Source organism: Scyliorhinus canicula, chromosome 5 (assembly GCF_902713615.1).
Source record: "Scyliorhinus canicula chromosome 5, sScyCan1.1, whole genome shotgun sequence".
NCBI lineage: Eukaryota > Metazoa > Chordata > Chondrichthyes > Carcharhiniformes > Scyliorhinidae > Scyliorhinus > Scyliorhinus canicula.
Window position 1 is genome coordinate 18,551,682 of NC_052150.1, and position 23,352 is coordinate 18,575,033.

Consider the following 23,352-nt stretch of genomic DNA (forward strand, 5'->3'; position numbering starts at 1 on the left):
CTGTCAATCACAGGGCCGCTAGCGGGGGGGCCCGGCCTGTCAATCATAGGGCCGCGAGCCCGGACCCCGCCTGTCAATCAGAGGGCCGCGCTCAGCAGTGTGCTGACAGCCGGCCTGTCAATCACAGGGCCGCGAGCCCGGGCCCTGGCACAGCCTGTCAATCACAGGGCCGCGAGCGAGGGCCCGGCCTGTCAATCAGAGGGCCGCGCTCAGCCCTGTGCTGACAGCCGGCCTGTCAATCACTGGGCCGCGAGCCCGGGCCCCGCCTGTCAATCACTGGGCCGCGAGGGGGGGGGGGCGGCCTGTCAATCACTGGGCCACGCGATCTACGCTACAGGATCAATTGACATCTATCCACACACAGTAAACATCTTTCTGACTAATTCCCATTGCTGTTGGGCAACGCGGTAGCACAGTGGTTAGCACTGTGGCTTCACAGCACCAGGGTCCCGGGTTCGATTCCCGGCTTAGGTAGCACAATGGTTAGCACAATTGCTTCACAGCTTCAGAGTCCCAGGTTCGATTCCCAGCTGGGTCACTGTCTGTGCGGAGTCTGCACGTTCTCCCCGTGTCTGCGTGGGTCTCCTCCGGGTGCTCCGGTTTCCTCCCACAGTCCAAAGATGCGCAGGTTAGGTGGATTGACCGTGATAAATTGCCCTTAGTATCCAAAAAGGGCAGGTGGGGTTACTGGGTTGTGGGGACAGGGTGGAAGTGTGGGCTTAAGCAGGGTGCTCGTTCCAAGGGCTGGGGCGGCCTCAATGGGCTGAATGGCCTCCTCCTGCACTGTAAATTATATGTAAGAATGTGGTGGAGTGACATCATAAAGACCATTGGTATCAGACTGGAGCCATCCAACAACGTGTGTGCAATATCCGGAATTCTAAATTTAGGATGACACTGGATGAAGACCCCAAAGCAAGCTCTAATGGATCCCTCCCATCTCTAATTGCGCATGTCTCTTGCACAATTGTCACTGCTTTATGTGGGTGCTTGAGTGATCCTTTTGATAGTATTGATATTTTTGACAGTGTTGAGCTGCCTAACTAGTCCAGACATTCCAATACCCATCACTGCCTTCGGATCACAATCGTGATGGTGCTGATACTCCACATCCTCCTAATGTTCCCACTCATTCTCATCACCTCCATAACCTCAGTTATTGACTCTGCCATTGACATTCTCAGTCCAGACTCCTGAACGTTTGTTTACATCAAAGTTGCCGATAGTCTGGATTTCCCATTTCCCATTCCCATTTCCTTAAACCTTTCAGATTCATTCCTCAACTGCCTTCATGCATGTTTTAGCCACTTCCCCATTTAGCTTCTTTCTCTCGCACCTCAGAGCAGACTGCTCTGACCCATGCGCAGATGTTTAGATCACTAATATAGTACAGTACTCACTGGTTTGCAAACAACAGCTCTCAATTGACAGCTGTGTTTACTTTCATTCTCTGGTACTTACGTCCAATCATTTCCTTCTTTTGCCCTATCATTTTCCGCTGTGCAGAACCACAATAACAGGTGTGTCTTCCCTACTCTTAAAGCTTCTTAGATCTAACCCGTTCTTGTTTTCAGGCATGTTTCTTGCACAGCTCATCCATTTTAGCCATTAGTGTGATTAGTGCTTTACTTGCTTTTACTTCATCATCTTGTACTTTCTCCACACATTGAGAGATACAATTGGATTCCCTTTTCTTACTCACGTTAATTAAGTGTTGAAAGGTAGGTTCACCACCCTCATTTGTGGCCTACTGAACTAGTTCCCTCCCTAAGAGTTGGGTTACGGCCCTTCACAACCTGAAGAGGTTGTGGTATGGTTACTTTGCCTTGTTCTTTGCCTAATCCTGGCACCAGTCACAAATTGTTCCAGGGTTCGGTTTGTCAAGAACACTGTCCTTGTTTACTGTCAATGAATTGAGGTTGTCAATCCTATACCAAGGCTTCATTATAGCATTGGAAGAATCAATTTTTCACACAATATTTAAGGAAGGATTACCCAAATCTAGATTGGTATGACCCAATCCATGTGAAATGCTAGGAACAACAGAGGCCCAAGAGACTTGGGGTCCAGTGTTCCACTTTGGTCCAGGTCTTGTCCCCAGCAAACTTGACTTGTTTCAGTTCTGTAATTATCGTATTCAAGGCTTCATTATTCACTCAATGCTTGGAACATTATATGGCTTTTCCTTTCAATGCCTCCTACTTCCATTCAGCTGGTTCTTCAGCTCTTTCTTATACCTCTTGGTTTCCTCCTGGAATGTTGAACATTGGTTCATCTTCTCTGCCACTTGATTCTTCAGTTTGTTCAGAGTGAGGTTAAATTCAGTTTGCTTCTCTTTGTAATTTTTCAGAGGGACAAACATTGACCTGAGCGATACTTGTAGCATGTGAAGGTCCTTCACCAGGTCTTCCTACGCTTTGCAAAACTTTGTTACTTCTTACATAGAACAGTACAGCACAGAACAGGCCCTTCGGCCCTCGATGTTGTGCCGAGCCATGATCACCCTACTCAAACCCACATATCCACCCTATACCCCCAACAACACCCCCCTTAACCTTACTTTTTAGGACACTACGGGCAATTTAGCATGGCCAATCCACCTAACCCGCACATCTTTGGACTGTGGGAGGAAACCGGAGCACCCGGTGGAAACCCACGCACACACGGGGAGGACGTGCAGACTCCGCACAGACAGCGACCCAGCCGGGAATCGAACCTGGGACCCTGGAGCTGTGAAGCATTTATGCTAACCACCATGCTATCGTGCTGCCCCCCTTCTTGAGTTTTATTGTAATTGAACCGTCTCAGTGAGTTTCTTTTGCTGTTCTTCCATTCTGCTGTTCGGAACAGTCTCCATTTCTTTATGGCGATGAAGGGTTACTGGACTAGTCACCCAGGATAATGCAATGGGAACACGGGTTCAAAACCTACCATCACAGCTGGTGGAATTACACTTCAATTGCTAATTTTGGAATTGAAAGCTCATAAACAATTATGAAAGAATGAAGTAAAAATGATCTTGAAGGACAATCAGCTGTTCTTTCAGTTGTTTATTTTCTTTGTCGACCTTCTGCCAACTGACTTTGCACTTCAGTGCATTGCTTTGTTGCTGCTGATAGCTCCAAAACTGTTGTTGCTGAAGTAATATTCAACATCTTTCTTAGTTCCTCATGTTTTGTTCCAGGGCTATGTATTAATTTTTCAAAAAGTCCTTTAAGGCTGTAACTTCTTTGAGGGGCTGTTCTGCCTCCTGTTGTGCTTGGCTGTACTTCTTTGATACAAACATTTTCCTGATAGAATTGTTTCATTTTACTTTTGCAGGTCTTGTTTCTTTTGGGTAATCTCAGATAGCTTTACTTTGCTCACAGCCATCTGCTCACTCCACACTGAATTGTTTCAGCATTTTTCAAAAGTTCTATTTTTTTAGCCAATCAGCTGCTTCTCAGCATTTGCGTTCTTCTGCACTAAACTCTTTGGCTTGTGTATTTGTTATGCTGACATCATCAGCTACTTCTTGTGTTTGTTTGAGTATTGTCTCCCTTGTCCTGAGGTCTCCTGTCTCCCTCACTCTCGGGTATTTGATCTCTCTCGCTGTGGGATTTCCTCGCCCTCTTCGGGGTGTTCAGGACCTTCTTTTGAGGTCTGCTCTCTCTACAACTTGGGAGTTTAAAATATTTGCCAAAGCCTTTTGATGTCTCACTTGCACAGATGGTGAATTGATTGCTGCTTTAATCACAGTAGCACTTGTGTATCCAACAAGTCAATGTGGGTGAGGAGAGTTAGCATCCTTTCTGCTTTTATGTGTGCCAATTTGCTTCTCATTTTCTTCCAACCAACAATGCAAAAAAGAGGGTCAAATGTGTAAGTCCTTCCCTGTCAGTACAGAGCCTCTCCAGCGGCCAGTCCTCAGTTGTGCCTCATTGTGGTGACTCGCAGAAACTGGGTCCCTCGCAGCTCAAGCTTTGGAGGAACCCGGAGGAGGTTTGGACGCCAGACATGCAGTGTGCAGGCCCACTGGCATGTGGACATGCTCTGGAACTCATGAACCAAACTCCCAGCCATGGGTGAATAGCTCCACTGCCTTGTCGATACGTTAGAAAAGTTGACAAAACCCTGACAAAAAATCTGGAGTGGAAACCAAAGGCTCCATGTCTTAATCTGTCATCTTCCCAGAAAGTCCTGCAATCAGGCCAGTGGCAACATAGTGCTTTACATACTTTTGGACTTAACTGGGGAGATCAAGAGGGAGACCGAGACATTTGGGCAGCCCAGGAGTCCAGGCTCACCCCGGAGAGGACAACTTGCAAAGTGTTAACATAATATGTGAGACAGCAGCTTTGAATGATATACCCAACTTGCTTGTGTAGTGAATGGATGCTACGGGCTGTCTCTGATTGTGGAAGAGGCTATTGTGCCCCACTGGTCAGTCAATGCCCATCTGAGGTCGGGCAGCTGTGGCTGGCAAGATACTGACCTGCCAGAGCCCATCTGCTCCAATGGGTGCTTGGATGAAATCAAAATGGATGAAATCCATTGCACCAGGCCCACAAACAAACAAAAAGAAAGAAGATGCCAACACTTGAGTCGACAATCTGGAATGTCAGGGCCATGTGCACGGGGCTGAGGGAAGACTTATAGCTTGTTGATAATGTGTGCAAGACAACTCTGATCAACAGTGACCTTGATTGGTTCAGTTTCCCTACAAGAGACCAGGCTTTCCCAGAGAGGATCGCCGAAGGAAAATCATTTACATGTTGATCTGGCAGGGGAAAGTGTTCAGAGGAAATGGATGAGCAAGGTGTAAGCTTCGCTGTTCTCCATGATAGAATTGTAGTATAAAATGCTGACTAATCTAAAGCTTTCATCACGCTGATGGAACCTGTCATTGAAGGCAAGCAGTCTGCTCTCATTAATTACGTGACAATATTATAGAATTTACAATGCAGAAGGAGGCCATTCGGCCCATCGAGTCTGCACTGGCTCTTGGAAAGAGCACCCTACCCAAGGTCAACACCTCCACCCTATCCCCATAACCCAGTAACCCCACCCAACACTCAGGGCAATTTTGGACACTGAGGGCAATTTATCATGGCCAATCCACCTAACCTGCACATCTTTGGACTGCGGGAGGAAACCGGAGCACCGGGAGGAAAGCCACGCACACACGGGGAGAACGTGCAGACTCCGCAAAGACAGTGACCCAAGCCGGAATCGAACCTGGGACCCTGGAGCTGTGAAGCAATTGTGCTATCCACAATGCTACCGTGCTGCCCACGGTCCGGGCAAGAGCCACTTGGAGCACAAAGAGGTGCTCCTCTACCAGGATATCCAGGTGTCCTCTGATGCAGAGAATGTTAGGATATGAAGGGATCTAGACGGCAATGGATCCAACAGCAAATAATAAGGCTTCATTGAAAACAAAGGCAGGGGATGCTATCACCAACTGCAATAAACAGTTGGCGAAAAGGGGGGAAACATTACCTTGAGTTGTACTCTGAGGAGCAGACTGTCACTGAAGAGGTTCTAGTCACCATTGAAAGTGTCCCTGTCATGGCTGAGCTGGCTATCAAGCCCACAGTGGAGAAGCTTGCTCAAGTCATTGACTCACTTGCAATAGGCAAAGGCCCAGGTGCCAATGCTGTACCACCTGAACTCATCAAGTACGGGAAATCTGACCTGCTGCAACATCTGCATGAATTTCTCTGTCTCTGTTAGAGGGAGGGGACCATGACCCAGAATATGCCTGATACAAAGACTGTGACCCCGTACAAGGGTGATCACGTCAATTGCAACACTTATCAAGGCTTCTCCCTGCCGAGCATCATGGGAAACATAGTTGCCTGTGTTGCCCTTGTCAGACTCTGGATCTTGACTGAATGCATTGTCATGTGACTGTCATTTTAAGAAATGTTTGTCTTCTCAAGTGGCTACACTAATGTCATTGTGTGGGTGGAGCTGAGCTCTGTCTCTGCTTTTTACTTTCGTTTTGAGCTGGAAGCTGTTTTGGCTCTGAGTTTTAGTTTTGTTTTCAGTTGGAGAGCTGCATTCAAGCCAAGGTCTCTCTCTCTGTATGTTAAACAAGGTGTTTAGATCACTTGATAATTTAAAAGTGATAACTGTTCTCTGTAGAGAATTCAAACCTACTGTATTTGTTTTAAAAATGTTTTGGCTTATGGATGTTGTTAGGAAAGTTACTAAGGGTTACCTATAGAGTACTGTATATTTGGGGGGGGGGGGTTATCACTGTTGGGAGTTGATAAGATGTTTACTGTGTGTTTATAAAATGTTAACTGGAGTCATAGAATAAACATTGTTTTGTTTTAAAAGTACTTTAGCTCTCTGTTGCATCACACCTGTAAAGTGGGCCCTTGTGCTCCCCATAACCAAAATGCACGCATCATGCAAGCTGCAGCTGTTATGTCCAAGTTGAGAAGGAGCATGCAGAACAACAGCAACTAGACTGAGATCACCTATTGCACCTCAAACTTGAATCAACTTGCGTCTCAGACAAAATATCATACAACAATTTCTTTTATTGTACCCTACCAAGTTGCCACAAAAGTATCAAAACACCACTATACAGGCTAACAGATGATCTTTCACACACACTCTACAAAAGGTATCAATACTCATGGCTTGGACCTAATTACCACTTGTTAAGAGGCAAGGTGGTCAGATTCCCTCTTGGTGGATACCAACACCCTCCCTTGGTCCCGGACCTAGGGCGCAGCAAGCTAACGCTTCAGATGTTTCGTTGCCTCTCATTTTGATACAGATTTTGCTCATGCTTCCAGTCATGTACTCACAGGAGAGCACTAATCAATCACTGTCATTTGGGTCGCAAAGGCTCAAGGAGTCGTGGCTCACTCAGGGTCGTAATTCTTTCAGGAGCATGACATACAGGGGTCTGTGTTCAATCGTGTGTTTGTTCAAGGCAACAGCCACTGTCCAATCAGCTCCTGTGCTGACTCCCTGGCTGCATATCCTGTTCTTTACTGCAGCCTTGCTTCTCCCACAACACTTAACCTGATAGAGTGGCTCTTTTAGCCATTAGGGCTTTGTGGTGCCTTCACTTTGGTGGTGCTTTTAACAATATCCATCAGGCTACACACCAAACTGCAAGTTTACCAAGGTTGCATCCTCGAGGCACTCTTCCATAGTGGTGAGACCTGGCCAACCTCTGGTAGTCAGAAGAAAAAGCTGAATTGTTTCAGCATCTCTTGGCAGGATAAGGTCACCAACTCAGAGGTCCTGGAGCATGCTAATTCTATCAGCATAGACTCATTGTTAAGCTGATGACGTTTGTGCTGCCTCAGCCATGTTCATCGGATGAATGACGTATACCCGAAGGTCTTCTGTTCGGTGAATTGACCACTGAGTGGCAGCCTCCTGGCCATCTATGCAAGATGGCAGACATTGGCACAGACAGCTGGGCGACGGGCACTGACGGCCGTGACCTCAGGAGGCTGACTGTTGGGAACGTCATTGGAAGATGTGGGCACAAACGAAAAGCTCAGCTGATTGAGAATAGGGTCCAGACGAAAAGGGAAGCCAGTGAATTGTGCACCTTCACAGCCCGCTGTCTTCCTCTTCAGCAAATGCAACGGGGACTGCCCTTCCAGAGTACGACTCCTGAACAACATCACCCGATTCTTAACATAGAGTCAACCATCATGTCACAAACCATCATTTTTCAAGAGCGAAGCCCACGGACCACAGTTTGGTGGCTTCCTAGTAGTTGAAATGAAAATGAAAATGAAAATCGCTTATTGTCACAAGTCGGCTTCAAATGAAGTTACTGTGAAAAGCCCCTAGTCGCCACATTCCGGCGCCTCTTCGGGGAGGCTGGTATGGGAATTGAACCGTGCTGCTGGCCTGCTTGGTCTGCTTTAAAAGCCAGCGATTTAGCCCAGTGAGCTAAACCAACCCCTTCATAGTTGCACCGTTATGATTAAAACCAATCCACAACATAAGGGACGAAAAAATTGATTTCTAGTAATCCTTGAGGTTAACAAATAAAGAAGTTGTCTACAACTCAGGTTGATTGACAACAAACACAGCACAGCCCGAGGTACCAAGATCCAAATAGCAAGCGTTTCGGAGACCAGCACAACTGCAACAAGATCAGACAGTAAAGCAGCTTCAGGCTCCTTGGACAAGACAAGGAAGGTGACTCCAGGCTGGGGGCTGAGTCACCTGACGTGTTTCAGTTGCAGAACAAGATAAGCTTTGACAAAGAGTCATCCGGACTCTAAACACCATCTCCCTTCTTTCGCCACAGATGCTGGCAGACTTGCTGAGATTGCCCAGTATTTCCTGCTTTTGTCTGAATATTTCACTATCTCCTCCGATGGAGGAGAAAGGCAGATTTGGAAATCAACTGGAGTTTCTTTCAGTCACAACTGCAAACCAATGAATTCACCACAGAGTTAGACAGGAAACCTGAATACTGTGGTGAATGTATTACTGCGACCATTCATCATTGTATTATATTATATTACATTGTATTATGTTGGTGCCCTTGTGGGCTCCGCCCCTGGCTCCGCCCCCTCGGGGAAGGTATATAGATCTGCAGCCTGTAGGTGGCACTCAGTCAAGAGCAGTCGCAGGCAGGAACAGTTCTAACTGATTAAAACCACTGTTCACTTCAACTCTCCCTCTCGTGTGAATTGATGGTCGCATCAATTATGAGAGCTGCACCTCTATTACAGTGCTGGGCGAAGAGTTCTACAAGCTGTATTACAGAGCTGGTGAAAGGGTTCTACAAGCTGTATTACAGTGCTGGGGAAAGAGTTCTACAAGCTGTATTACAGTGCTGGGGAAAGGGTTCTACAAGCTGTATTACAGTGCTGGGGAAAGGGTTCTACAAGCTGTATTACAGTGCTGGGGAAAGGGTTCTACAAGCTGTATTACAGTGCTGGGGAAAGGGTTCTACAAGCTGTATTACAGTGCTGGGCGAAGAGTTCTACAAACTGTATTACAGTGCTGGGGAAAGAGTTCTACAAGTTGTATTACAGTGCTGGGGAAAGAGTTCTACAAGCTGCATTACAGTGCTGGGGAAAGGGTTCTACAAGCTGTATTACAGTGCTGGGGAAAGAGTTCTACAAGCTCTATCACAGTGCTGGGGAAAGAGTTCTACAAGCTGTATTACAGTGCTGGGGAAAGGGTTCTACAAGCTGTATTACAGTGCTGCGCGAAGAGTTCTACAAACTGTATTACAGTGCTGGGGAAAGAGTTCTACAAGCTGTATTACAGTGCTGGGGAAAGAGTTCTACAAGCTGTATTACAGTGCTGGGGAAAGGGTTCTACAAGCTGTATTACAGTGCTGGGGAAAGGGTTCTACAAGCTGTATTACAGTGCTGGGGAAAGGGTTCTACAAGCTGTATTACAGTGCTGGGGAAAGGGTTCTACAAACTGTATTACAGTGCTGGGGAAAGAGTTCTACAAGCTGTATTACAGTGCTGGGGAAATGGTTCTACAAGCTGTATTACAGTGCTGGGGAAAGAGTTCTACAAGCTGTATTACAGTGCTGGGGAAAGGGTTCTACAAGCTGTATTACAGTGCTGGGGAAAGGGTTCTACAAGCTGTATTACAGTGCTGGGGAAAGGGTTCTACAAACTGTATTACAGTGCTGGGGAAAGGGTTCTACAAACTGTATTACAGTGCTGGGGAAAGGGTTCTACAAGCTGTATTACAGTGCTGGGGAAAGGGTTCTACAAGCTGTATTACAGTGCTGGGGAAAGGGTTCTACAAGCTGTATTACAGTGCTGGGCGAAGAGTTCTACAAACTGTATTACAGAGCTGGGGAAAGGGTTCTACAAGCTGTATTACTGTGCTGGGGAAAGGGTTCTACAAGCTGTATTACAGTGCTGGGGAAAGGGTTCTACAAGCTGTATTACAGTGCTGGGGAAAGGGTTCTACAAGCTGTATTACAGTGCTGGGGAAAGGGTTCTACAAGCTGTATTACAGAGCTGGGGAAAGAGTTCTACAAACTGTATTACAGAGCTGGGGAAAGAGTTCTACAAGCTGTATTACAGAGCTGGGGAAAGAGTTCTGCAAACTGTATTACTGTGCTGGGGAAAGGGTTCTACAAGCTGTATTACAGACCTGGGAAAAGAGTTCTGCAAACTGTATTACAGTGCTGGGGAAAGGGTTCTACAAGCTGTATTACAGTGCTGGGGAAAGGGTTCTACAAGCTGTATTACAGTGCTGGGGATAGAGTTCTACAAGCTGTATTACAGTGCTGGGGAAAGGGTTCTACAGGCTGTATTACAGTGCTGGGGAAAGGGTTCTACAGGCTGTATTACAGTGCAGGGGAAATAGTTCTACAAGCTGTATGACAGTGCTGGGGAAAGGGTTCTACAAACTGTAATACAGTGCTGGGGAAAGGGTTCTACAAGCTGTATTACTGTGCTGGGGAAAGGGTTCTACAAACTGTATTACAGTGCTGGGGAAAGGGTTCTACAAGCTGTATTACAGTGCTGGGGAAAGGGTTCTACAAGCTGTATTACAGTGCTGGGGAAAGAGTTCTACAAACTGTATTACAGTGCTGGGGAAAGGGTTCTACAAGCTGTATTACAGTGCTGGGGAAAGGGTTCTACAAGCTGTATTACAGTGCTGGGGAAAGATTCTACAAGCTGTATTACAGTGCTGGGGAAAGAGTTCTACAAGCTGTATTACAGTGCTGGGGAAAGAGTTCTACAAGCTGTATTACAGTGCTGGGGAAATGGTTCTACAAGCTGTATTACAGTGCTGGGGAAAGAGTTCTACAAGCTGTATTACAGTGCTGGGGAAAGAGTTCTACAAGCTGTATTACAGTGCTGGGGAAAGGGTTCTACAAGCTGTATTACAGTGCTGGGGAAAGAGTTCTACAAGCTGTATTACTGTGCTGGGGAAAGGGTTCTACAAGCTGTATTACAGTGCTGGGGAAACGGTTCTACAAGCTGTATTACAGTGCTGGGGAAAGGGTTCTACAAGCTGTATTACAGTGCTGGGGAAAGGGTTCTACAAACTGTATTACTGTGCTGGGGAAAGAGTTCTACAAACTGTATTACAGTGCTGGGGAAAGGGTTCTACAAGCTGTATTACAGTGCTGGGGTAAGAGTTCTACAAACTGTATTGCAGTGCTGGGGAAAGAGGTCTACAAACTGTATTACAGTGCTGGGGAAAGAGTTCTACAAGCTGTATTACCGTGCTGGGGAAAGAGTTCTACAAGCTGTATTACAGTGCTGGGGAAGGAGTTCTACAAGCTGTATTACAGAGCTGGGGAAAGGGTTCTACAAGCTGTATTACAGTGCTGGGGAAAGAGTTCTACAAGCTGTATTACAGTGCTGGGGAAAGGGTTCTACAAGCTGTATTACAGTGCTGGGGAAAGGGTTCTACAAGCTGTATTACAGTGCTGGGGAAAGGGTTCTACAAGCTGTATTACAGAGCTGGGGAAAGAGATCTACAAACTGTATTACAGAGCTGGGGAAAGAGTTCTACAAGCTGTATTACAGAGCTGGGGAAAGAGTTCTGCAAACTGTATTACTGTGCTGGGGAAAGGGTTCTACAAGCTGTATTACAGACCTGGGAAAAGAGTTCTGCAAACTGTATTACAGTGCTGGGGAAAGGGTTCTACAAGCTGTATTACAGTGCTGGGGAAAGGGTTCTACAAGCTGTATTACAGTGCTGGGGATAGAGTTCTACAAGCTGTATTACAGTGCTGGGGAAAGGGTTCTACAGGCTGTATTACAGTGCTGGGGAAAGGGTTCTACAGGCTGTATTACAGTGCAGGGGAAATAGTTCTACAAGCTGTATGACAGTGCTGGGGAAAGGGTTCTACAAACTGTAATACAGTGCTGGGGAAAGGGTTCTACAAGCTGTATTACTGTGCTGGGGAAAGGGTTCTACAAACTGTATTACAGTGCTGGGGAAAGGGTTCTACAAGCTGTATTACAGTGCTGGGGAAAGGGTTCTACAAGCTGTATTCCAGTGCTGGGGAAAGAGTTCTACAAACTGTATTACAGTGCTGGGGAAAGGGTTCTACAAGCTGTATTACAGTGCTGGGGAAAGGGTTCTACAAGCTGTATTACAGTGCTGGGGAAAGATTCTACAAGCTGTATTACAGTGCTGGGGAAAGAGTTCTACAAGCTGTATTACAGTGCTGGGGAAAGAGTTCTACAAGCTGTATTACAGTGCTGGGGAAATGGTTCTACAAGCTGTATTACAGTGCTGGGGAAAGAGTTCTACAAGCTGTATTACAGTGCTGGGGAAAGAGTTCTACAAGCTGTATTACAGTGCTGGGGAAAGGGTTCTACAAGCTGTATTACAGTGCTGGGGAAAGGGTTCTACAAGCTGTATTACAGTGCTGGGGAAAGAGTTCTACAAGCTGTATTACTGTGCTGGGGAAAGGGTTCTACAAGCTGTATTACAGTGCTGGGGAAAGGGTTCTACAAGCTGTATTACAGTGCTGGGGAAAGGGTTCTACAAGCTGTATTACAGTGCTGGGGAAAGGGTTCTACAAACTGTATTACTGTGCTGGGGAAAGAGTTCTACAAACTGTATTACAGTGCTGGGGAAAGGGTTCTACAAGCTGTATTACAGTGCTGGGGAAAGGGTTCTACAAACTGTATTACAGTGCTGGAGAAAGAGGTCTACAAGCTGTATTACAGAGCTGGGGAAAGGGTTCTACAAACTGTATTACAGTGCTGGAGAAAGAGGTCTACAAGCTGTATTACAGAGCTGGGGAAAGGGTTCTACAAGCTGTAATACAGTGCTGGGGAAAGGGTTCTACAAACTGTATTACAGTGCTGGGGAAAGAGTTCTACAAGCTGTATTACAGTGCTGGGGAAAGGGTTCTACAAGCTGTATTACAGTGCTGGGCGAAGAGTTCTACAAACTGTATTACAGAGCTGGGGAAAGGGTTCTACAAACTGTATTACAGTGCTGGGGAAAGGGTTCTACAAGCTGTATTACAGTGCTGGGGAAAGGGTTCTACAAGCTGTATTACAGTGCTGGGGAAAGGGTTCTACAAACTGTATTACAGTGCTGGGGAAAGGGTTCTACAAACTGTATTACAGTGCTGGGGAAAGGGTTCTACAAGCTGTATTACAGTGCTGGGGAAAGGGTTCTACAAGCTGTATTACAGTGCTGGGGTAAGAGTTCTACAAACTGTATTGCAGTGCTGGGGAAAGAGGTCTACAAACTGTATTACAGTGCTGGGGAAAGAGTTCTACAAGCTGTATTACCGTGCTGGGGAAAGAGTTCTACAAGCTGTATTACAGTGCTGGGGAAGGAGTTCTACAAGCTGTATTACAGAGCTGGGGAAAGGGTTCTACAAGCTGTATTACAGTGCTGGGGAAAGAGTTCTACAAGCAGTATTACAGTGCTGGGGAAAGAGTTCTACAAGCTGTATTACAGTGCTGGGGAAAGGGTTCTACAAGCTGTATTACAGTGCTGGGGAAAGGGTTCTACAAGCAGGGCCGGTGCTAGGAAATGCGGGCCCAATTAGAAAAGTGATGGCGGGGCCCCTACTCTACAAAAGTAAAAATTTATGTATGTTTATATTTCGTGTAGTATGCTCGTCTTTAACCAAAAAAAAACATTAAAAGCTTGATATACTAACATTTTGAAACTTACTTACCCGGGCGGAAGGATTTGGCGGCGCAGGGCTGAAGGATTTGTCGACGGTAATGCGATGCGTTCCCCAAAAGTAAAAACTACCCTATAGTTCCTCTTAGAATACAGTAAAGGCTTCAAACGGTAACTCTGTCGCCGCTGGCGCGGGGCCCCCTTAAGGTGCGGGGCCCAATTTGATGAAATTGGTCAAATAGGCTTAAAACCGGCCCTGTCTACAAGCTGTAATACAGAGCTGGGGAAAGGGTTCTACAAACTGTATTACAGTGCTGGAGAAAGAGGTCTACAAGCTGTATTACAGAGCTGGGGAAAGGGTTCTACAAACTGTATTACAGTGCTGGAGAAAGAGGTCTACAAGCTGTATTACAGAGCTGGGGAAAGGGTTCTACAAGCTGTAATACAGTGCTGGGGAAAGGGTTCTACAAACTGTATTACAGTGCTGGGGAAAGGGTTCTACAAGCTGTATTACAGTGCTGGGGAAAGGGTTCTACAAACTGTAATACAGTGCTGGGGAAAGGGTTCTACAAGCTGTATTACAGTGCTGGGGAAAGGGTTCTACAGGCTGTATTACAGTGCAGGGGAAATAGTTCTACAAGCTGTATGACAGTGCTGGGGAAAGGGTTCTACAAACTGTAATACAGTGCTGGGGAAAGGGTTCTACAAACTGTATTACTGTGCTGGGGAAAGGGTTCTACAAACTGTATTACAGTGCTGGGGAAAGGGTTCTACAAGCTGTATTACAGTGCTGGGGAAAGGGTTCTACAAGCTGTATTACAGTGCTGGGGAAAGAGTTCTACAAACTGTATTACAGTGCTGGGGAAAGGGTTCTACAAGCTGTATTACAGTGCTGGGGAAAGGGTTCTACAAGCTGTATTACAGTGCTGGGGAATGATTCTACAAGCTGTATTACAGTGCTGGGGAAAGAGTTCTACAAGCTGTATTACAGTGCTGGGGAAAGAGTTCTACAAGCTGTATTACAGTGCTGGGGAAATGGTTCTACAAGCTGTATTACAGTGCTGGGGAAAGAGTTCTACAAGCTGTATTACAGTGCTGGGGAAAGGGTTCTACAAGCTGTATTACAGTGCTGGGGAAAGGGTTCTACAAGCTGTATTACAGTGCTGGGGAAAGGGTTCTACAAGCTGTATTACAGTGCTGGGGAAAGAGTTCTACAAGCTGTATTACTGTGCTGGGGAAAGGGTTCTACAAGCTGTATTACAGTGCTGGGAAAAGGGTTCTACAAGCTGTATTACAGTGCTGGGGAAAGGGTTCTACAAGCTGTATTACAGTGCTGGGGAAAGGGTTCTACAAACTGTATTACAGTGCTGGGGAAAGAGTTCTACAAGCTGTATTACAGTGCTGGGGAAATGGTTCTACAAGCTGTATTACTGTGCTGGGGAAAGAGTTCTACAAGCTGTATTACAGTGCTGGGGAAAGGGTTCTACAAGCTGTATTACAGTGCTGGGGAAAGGGTTCTACAGGCTGTATTACAGTGCTGGGGAAAGAGTTCTACAAGCTGTATTACTGTGCTGGGGAAAGGGTTCTACAAGCTGTATTACAGTGCTGGGGAAAGGGTTCTACAAGCTGTATTACAGTGCTGGGGAAAGGGTTCTACAAGCTGTATTACAGTGCTGGGGAAAGGGTTCTACAAGCAGGGCCGGTGCTAGGAAATGCGGGCCCAATTAGAAAAGTGATGGCGGGGCCCCTACTCTACAAAAGTAAAAATTTATGTATGTTTATATTTCGTGTAGTATGCTCGTCTTTAACCAAAAAAAAACATTAAAAGCTTGATATACTAAAATTTTGAAACTTACTTACCCGGGCGGAAGGATTTGGCGGCGCAGGGCTGAAGGATTTGTCGACGGTAATGCGGTGCGTTCCCCAAAAGTAAAAACTACCCTATAGTTCCTCTTAGAATACAGAAAAGGCTTCAAACGGTAACTCTGTCGCCGCTGGCGCGGGGCCCCCTTAAGGTGCGGGGCCCAATTTGATGAAATTGGTCAAATAGGCTTAAAACCGGCCCTGTCTACAAGCTGTAATACAGAGCTGGGGAAAGGGTTCTACAAGCTGTATTACAGTGCTGGAGAAAGAGGTCTACAAGCTGTATTACAGAGCTGGGGAAAGGGTTCTACAAGCTGTAATACAGAGCTGGGGAAAGGGTTCTACAAGCTGTATTACAGTGCTGGAGAAAGAGGCCTACAAGCTGTATTACAGTGCTGGGGAAAGGGTTCTACAAGCTGTAATACAGTGCTGGGGAAAGGGTTCTACAAGCTGTATTACAGTGCTGGAGAAAGAGGTCTACAAGCTGTATTACAGTGCTGGGGAAAGGGTTCTACAAACTGTATTACAGTGCTGGGGAAAGGGTTCTACAAACTGTATTACAGTGCTGGGGAAAGGGTTCTACAAACTGTATTACAGTGCTGGGGAAAGGGTTCTACAAGCTGTATTACAGTGCTGGGGAAAGGGTTCTACAAGCTGTATTACAGTGCTGGGGAAAGAGGTCTACAAACTGTATTACAGTGCTGGGGAAAGGGTTCTACAAGCTGTATTACAGTGCTGGGGAAAGGGTTCTACAAGCTGTATTACAGTGCTGGGGAAAGGGTTCTACAAACTGTATTACAAACTAGACCACTGAAGGGCAGAAAAGTCAATCTGGTGAAATATCAACTGTCTTAAAGACCCACTTTGAACATTCTACTGATGCCATTTATGTGGTAAGCACAAAGGGCCCAATCTAATGGCCTCGTCACACTTGGTGAAGCGACAAAGCCGTTAAAGCTTGCGCGATTTGTGGCGCTCGAATTTCCTCGAATGATCTCGCAGGACGCCTCGATGTGGATCTCGCCCTCGCTGGGCAAGATCCAGATTACCATATTTAAGTGAGCCATTCGACTAATTTAAATATGTCTCTGCCGGATTCTCTCAAGTTCTGGGAACTAACAGCCTTGCCTAGGAGACCTCACCATGGTGGCGTTTAGCACTGGCCCACACAAACGTGGACCAGGGTAACGGCACCTGGGGAGGTCTTCCAGGCCATTGGAGACCACCGGGTGGTCGGACTCTAGACAGAGTGGCCCCCTGGCACTCCAGCTGCCACCTGGACACCTTGGCATTGTGAACCTGGCACTATGCCCGGGTGGCACTGCCAGGCTGCCAGGGGCACTGCCAGTGTGCCAGACTGGCAGTGTCAAGGTGCCCAAGTGCCAGGTTGTCGGTGCCAGGGTGCCATGCCATTAAAGGGAGGGGTGCGGGGCGGAGGCTCGTGCCCTCCTAAGAGGGAAGCTGGGCAGTAGTGAAGGAGCAGGGGGTGGGTCAAAGGATCGGGGCGGCATTTAATAATGGCACCCTGATCTGTGGGTCATCTTCCTGCACTGACGAGCTGAGCAGGGCCCATCCGTGCACGAAATGATGTAAGGCGGCCTCGGTGAGGCATTCTTGACCAAGGCCAAAAAACCCGGCAAAGTCCCGCAAGATAGCTGGAACATTCCCAGCACTGCAATATGCCAAGAAACACCCGCTATACCTGCCCAAAACAGGACACTGTTTTTTATAGTTAAATAATGTCCTGGAGCTCAGGAAGAGAGGGAGAACATTATTCAATATGTGGCTGTATATTGTAAGTTTGAGCAACTGAAGGATGATCTGATCAGAGATGGAAATGGCTTAGGAACAAGAGATCCTGACATGAAAACATGTCAAGAGAAACCTGCCCTCAAGAGAACTATTGATGCATAGGGAAGCTCTGAAGTGGTTCATCATCAGCTGAAGGGTATTGATGGGTGAACTGACGGGGCTGTGCGCAAAGCTGAGAGGCGCACAAGACAATGGAGAAAAGGAAGAACGATCTACAAAAGGGCCAGCAGGAAGATCAGAGCCAGAGAACTGGATATAAATATTGCAGAGGATGCCATAAAAAAGAAAAGGAAACATGATCAGTGTGGGGAAAGCAGCGCTCTAGCTGCAAAACCTCAATCACTTGGCACTCAAGTGTTTTGCTGGAAAGGAATAAACAAGTCCATGAAGACTAAAGAGATGTCCAAGGATGATTCTGATGAATCACTTGGTGCCATCAAGTCTTAAGGTAGAAACTGGTTTGTGACTATTGTATTGGTGACTGCAGAGGTGAAGCATCAAGTTGATGTGAAGTGTTTGACAGATGCTAGTGCTCCGCGCAGCATCATGAGCTTCACAGGCCTGTGTCAAGTAGCTTAAAAGGATGACCCGACCATTAAAGCTAAATTTGAGAGTCTATGACGGAAAACTGTGCACCACATGAGGAAAAGCTAAACTGAGAGCGCAATGCAATGTGAAGAAATAAGATCTGAGTGTTGTTTCAGATGGTAGACGTTGAGCAAAATCCACTGATCTCAGCTGAAACAAGTCAATAGTTTGGACTGACAACCCAGTATGCACCAGAAGAGATTGTCAGTGTTTTAGAACATAGAACATAGAACAGTACAGCACAGAACAGGCCCTTCGGCCCTCGATGTTGTGCCGAGCAATGATCACCCTACTCAAACCCACGTATCCACCCTATACCCGTAACCTAACAACCCCCCCCCCCCCCCCCCCCCACCTTACTTTTTAGGACACTACGGGCAATTTAGCATGGCCAATCCACCTAACCCGCACATCTTTGGACTGTGGGAGGAAACCGGAGCACCCGGAGGAAACCCACGCACACACGGGGAGGACGTGCAGACTCCGCACAGACAGTGACCCAGCCGGGAACCGAACCTGGGACCCTGGAGCTGTGAAGCATTTATGCTAACCACCATGCTACCGTGCTGCCCTTTTGCCTGGCACCAAGCCATTGACTGCTGAACAGATCCTAGCAAATTACCAAGATGTTGAAATAGATGAGAGTACGAGATCAATTCAGCATCTTCCGAGGAGTGTTCCAGCTGCCCTCAAGTCCAGCCTGAAAGACAAGGTGGAAGAGCTTGAAAAGGTGGGAATAATCAGGAAAGTGACAACTCCGACAGACTTGATTAGGAGCATTGTAATAATTTTAAAAACCTGGTAAACTGAGAGTCTGCATAGATCTAAAGGGCCTCAATAAATCTTTGAAGATATCTCCCTCACCCATGCCAACCATTGAAGAAATTTTGCCAAACTTGCCAAAGCAAAGGTTGTTCAATGTGAAGTAATTTTCTGCAAGCCGCTCAACAGATCATTCCGTACACGAAAAGAAAAGAAAAGAAAAAGAGAATACATAATAGAGCAACACAAGGTACACAATGTAAATACATAGACACCGGCATCGGATGAAGCATACAGGGTGTCGTGTTAATCAGGTCAGTCCACTAGAGGGTCGTTTAGGAGTCTGGTAACAGCGGGGAAGAAGCTGTTTTTGAGTCTGTTTGAGCGTGTTCTCAGACTTTAGTGTCTCCTGCCCGATGGAAGAAGTTGGAAAAGTGAGTAAGCCGGTTGGGAGGGGTCTTTGATTATGCTGCCCGCTTTCCCCAGGCAGCGGGAGGTGTAAATGGAGTCAGTGGATGGGAGGCGGGTTCGTCTGATGGACTGGGCTGTACTGGCAAGCAAAGTTGGAGGGAGGTTTTCTGACTACATTCTGGATGCCATTTGGGAGGTACAAATGGTTGCGTGTGTCATTTGGAATTTCTACTACTCCGAAAGAGTATCAGGCCAGACAGCAGGAGCTGGTCAGTGGAAGTGATCGTGGAGGATCTGCCAGTCTGAGAATGTTGAGATACGATGGAAGAAGCCATTGCAGACAGTGATCAGAATCTAGTGAGACTGCACGAGAGATCTTGCTGAATGAACCTGGAGGTGAACAAGGAAGAACCATAACTAACGATGACTGCAGTCAAGTATTTAGGTTATGTGTTGACACCAAAAGGAATTCACCCTGATCCGATAAGGTGCAGTGGAGATGCAGCAACCAACAGATGTGAAGGCAGTGCAGCAATTTGGATTTGTGAACTATCTAGCAAAGTTCTTGAACATTTTGTCATCAGAGTGTGAATCTCTGTGCTCAATGTGAGGCCAACAAAGCAGGACTCATGCAGCAAGGACAACCAGTGGAGTTTGCATCCAGAGGGTTAAGGCAAACTGACCGAACGCAGACACATAGATCCCAGGGGTTACCTGCTTTCCAGCAAATACAATTGATCGGCAGCACTTGTCACAGCAAGAACATTGTCCTGGAGGGGAAACGTCACATTACGTGTGCAATGCATGTGTAGAGACAAACAAAAGCAAGACAGACGAGAACAAGTTTTCTGTTTGCATGTGATGACTTCCTTAAATAATAGTGCATGCAATGTGTTTCTATTAATGAGATGGGGGATGTTTGAAAAAATGCCATTGTGCATGTGTGATAACCCACATGAGACCCATGGGGATACGCTGATTGATCTCCCCATGGGACTCATAGAGTACAAGCTTCCCCGCTAGTGGGCGGAGGCCTGCCAGCTGGGGCTCATAAACTATCCCTTTGAAAGGCAGGCCCAGACTGGGACTGGCACTTCCGGTCGGGCCAACTGGGACTTGTGGGTTGTCAACTGTGTTGCAGCCTTTACTTTGCGTTAACTAACTAAATATCTTTCGACTTACCTTCTTGGGTCCCTGAGTATTATGGCTTGCCATAGTCATGTGATATCTTATATCATCCTTTTGGGCGTAAAGGATTGGATGAGAAGCCATTTTACCCACCACATGGAACAATCAAGCTGTTCATTATTACCCCTTTGCTTATAACCCTCTGGCGTATTCTTGCATCAGCGTTGGCTCCACTCGATCTCGTTTCACCAAGTCAGTCTCCCACACAGACTATCATTGAACACTTACAGCGCAGAAGAAGGCCATTCAGCCCATCATATGCATGCTGGCTTTCTGCAAGAGCAACTCAGCAAACCCCATTCCCTTGTATTTTCCCCACATCCCTGCAATTTTCTTTCTCATCAGGTGCTTATCCAATTCCCCTTTGGAAGTCTCGACCCTATCTGCCTTCGTGTTTGGCTGGAATTAGACATATTCTTGGCCGAAGCATGAGATCGATCAGAGCAAAATACTGTGGATGCAGGAAATATGAAACAAGCGAAGGAGAATTAATGCTTCAGCCCTTCTGTGCTGATGAGGCGTCTGAAGCTTGGGTTGGATTTTGTTTTTTCATAGAATCCCTACAGTGCAGAAGGAGGCCATTCGGGCCATCGAGTCTGCACCGACCCTCTGAAACAGCACCCTACCTTGGCCCACACCAGCACCCTATCCCCGTCACTCAGTAACCCCCCCTTACCTTTTGGACACTATAAGGAGCAATTTATCATGGCCAATCCACCTAACCTGCACATCTTTGGACTATGGGAGGAAACTGGAGCACCCGGAGGAAACACACGCAGACACGGGGAGAAAGTGCAAACTCCGCACAGACAGTCACCCGAGGCAGGAATCGAACCTGGGCCCCTGGCGCCATGAGGCTGCAATGCTGTCCACTGTGCCACCATGCTGTCCACTGTGCCACCATGCCACCCGGAGTGGCGGAGTGAGGGAGGCGGAATGGAAACTGAGTGGTCCACTCGCTCGCTCGTGCCCCACAATCTCAGTTCATGCAACCAAGCATCGGATGGCCAACTAATGGGTGCCCAGCAGAAAGGAGGAACGAAGAGGACTCTGCACCCAATCGGTACTGGAAGCAGGAACGTCACGTGGCAGAAGGGTAATACCACAGTCACAGCGAGAATCATAAAGTCTCCTGCTCTCAAAATCAGTCTTTTTTTAAGGGGGGTCACGTGATCTGAGGGCGGGAGCGGCTGTGATTTCACGAGCTCTGGCTCAGCTCGTTTTTTAATCTGTCTTTTCACCCTGGTGCACATTTTGTATTTGTCTTTTCTTGGGTTACATGGCTTGTGATATGCCTGGGGAAGTATTTGGTCTGTGTGCTTGCGAGAAAGAGGCGAGACACAATGCTAAACACCTCATTTGTTCATGGCAGCTGGAATAGTTTGGCGTGGGGTCCTGCTTGCAGTGGCGCAGTTGCTATTGAGCGGGCTCCGGCCTTGGCGGTGCTGTGCGCATTGGATGATGGCTGCCAACGGAGATGTTGGGTGCGATTTAACACAGCAAACTCAGAGGCCTGTTGTGGGCGTGTTTAACGGGGTGTTTCTTGGTGCCCAGAGTGTCGAGAACGACACCGCTGTTTAACAGTACTTTGCCATTTCTTTCTGGCTTCAGCAAGGATAACCCCGCCGAGTCGCACTTACTATTCCTGCGCTGAAATGCCACCCCGATCTTTCGATCCCCCTCAGCCACCCCACCACGGCCTCCAGATCCCCCACTCCCATCCTATCTTCCTCTTACCGGGTCCTTGAATCCCCATCACCTAAGGGCAAACCCCTGAACAGAGTCCCTGGCGCAGGTAACCTGGCATCCAGGATCCTCAGCACTGCCAGCCTGGTACCCTGGCAGTGCCCCTGCCACCCTGGCACTGCCGCCAGAGCACATGGCCACGGTGCCAGGCTGGCAGTGCCAACATGCCCGGGTATCAGTGGGAGTGGGGGCTGCTGGTGGTTACTGGGTCCCTGTTATCCGAGTGATTAGTTCTGATGATTCTTGCTCTTTCTTTCTTCTTTTTCTCTTCCGGGAGGCCCTGAAGGTTCAGTTCTTCGCTGGATCTCTCTCTTGCCTTTCACCTGAGCGACTTAAAGGTGAAGTTTACTCTTAGTGTATGTTAAACCTTGTTGGTATGGCGCTAGCTTTACTCCTGTGTGGGCCCGGTTGGTGGGGTGAGTCCCATGGTGCCAGGGAGAATGGGGTTGGCCCTGGGGCGGGGGATGGGGGCCTCCCCTTCGATTGAGATCAGAAAGATTATCCTTACTCAATTCCTGTGCCTTGAAATTTATCCTATCATTCCCCTTGGGGGTGAGCTGTTCTCTTGTCAGTTGAGTGGCCTGTTCCCTTTTTGTTGATGGACGCCTCACGAGCGCTGTGGTGAGTCAGGGCCTGTTGGATCGTGAGCTCTTGTGATTTAGTGGGTTAGCTCTGTGATGGAGCCATCAATTCACCAGACACTTTTTTCCGATGTGAATCTAGGCTTTAATCGACTTACTTCAGAGCCAGCCTGTTACCTGTCGATGAACTCGTAGTGAACTCAGGCTGACTCTGGACAAGGGTATTTATACAGCTGCACTAGGGGGAGGAGTCGTGGGCGGAGCCAAGGGTGGAGCCCAGTACAAGTTCCTGAGTGCTCCCGGCGCTGCTCCCCCTAGTGGTAGGATAGCGCTACTGCGCTTACAAAAACAGTGTGAATTAACATATATACATCTATATTACATTCACCACACTCTGGTAATCTTCTTCTTCTTAGTCTTCGTCTTTTTCTTCTTCCCCTGAGTCCGAGAACAACGAAGACCTTTTGCTGCTGGCCCTCTCTCTATAATTTTGTAATTATATGTATGATGTTTGATCTGTTCTGGGCCAGGAACAGGGCTAGGTTGCGTTGTGGGGTATGTATGTAATTTCCCCTTAGACCTCGGGTTCTTGAGGATTTTATATTGTTTTTGTTTTTGCAGGGCTGGGCTTGATGAATCCACTCTTGGCTTCTGCGTGGGTGCAGTTGAGTCAGAGAGCCGAAGGATCTGGCAATGTTGGGTCACTAATGCCTGTGCCGGTGATGGAGCAGAGGGAATTGTATGTTGGTGTGCATCCGATCTGGCTGTGTGAAATTTGACTTCTTATGATGGCGGTAGTCCTGAGTGGTGTGGGAGGGTGTGCACCTCT

At 47.3% G+C, this 23,352-nt stretch overlaps 1 protein-coding gene across 1 annotated transcript in view; it reads left to right on the top strand.

Annotated features, from left to right (window-relative positions):
- LOC119965820 (C-C chemokine receptor type 4-like) overlaps positions 1 to 23,352 on the top strand; it is a 102,902-nt gene that overhangs the window by 27,931 nt on the left and 51,619 nt on the right. The gene's annotated exons all lie outside the window — the stretch shown is intronic.